The sequence below is a fragment of the Aplysia californica genome, unplaced genomic scaffold, assembly GCF_000002075.1.
Source record: "Aplysia californica isolate F4 #8 unplaced genomic scaffold, AplCal3.0 scaffold00437, whole genome shotgun sequence".
NCBI classification, from domain to species: Eukaryota; Metazoa; Mollusca; class Gastropoda; order Aplysiida; family Aplysiidae; genus Aplysia; species Aplysia californica.
This window is the reverse complement of record NW_004797707.1, coordinates 678630-679609: the sequence shown is the minus strand read 5'-3', so window position 1 is coordinate 679609 and position 980 is coordinate 678630.

Here is a 980-nt window from a genome sequence, read left to right as displayed (position 1 = left end):
CAATATACATGTTGTTGCGACCCCCATCGACACAATTTTTATTATCTAGATCATTTAAGAGGCGGGCTTCCGACCCTGCCTGTCAGGGTCATCCAGGGTTGAGAGCAATGAGCACTTTGCCGTCTCAAGGTTTATATGGTAAAAACCCGGCTAAAACAGCACCTGGACATGGATGGCTGGTGCCTCTATAAATAAATTATTGATGGTCTATCGTAAAAACCCTTGCCATCAAAGGCAAAGGCATTTTGGGGGAAAACCGAAGAAACTGGGCGGTAAACATTGCCGATCTGCGAGATGTGACGTCAAAGTGGGAATGATAGTAAAAATAATAATAATAATTGCATTTATATAGCGCATATCCATGCTCTAACTCATGCTCTATGCACTTTACAATTTTATTATCCCAGCGGACCCGGGATTCGAACCCACGATCTTACGGTTGCGAGTTCAAGAGCCTAACCACTAGGCCACCAACGCGACTAGGAAAACTTGACTAATGAATTGGGTCAAAGAGAAACGATGCTATTAGGAGAAATGGTGTCAAAGAAACATGAGTGGGTGGTCGGTGGATGCTCTGGTGTGGTCTCTCGTTTCCCATCCAACTCCTTTTGTCTTTGTCCTCCTCCTTTTCTTTGAAATATTGCTCTCCGGTGACACCTCTAGTCTTTGGCATGTATATGACCTATTTTTGTTGCAAGTGCCGTAAAACTTGTTACTAAAGAAACGTGAGATAAAGAGGATACATTTAGGAAAGGGTTCAATCAGACCACTTTTAGTTGTAAACAGTACATTTGTCTTTTTTGTTGCTGTTGTTGCTGTTGTCGTTGCTGTTGTTGTTGTTGCTGTTGTTGTTGCTGTTGTCGTTGCTGTTGTTGTTGTTGCTGTTGTTGTTGTTGTTGTGGAAAACAAAACATATTTGTGTCACTCTATGTGCCCTTGTGTATGACGAAAGTTGCCTGTATGTTTATATATATATTATA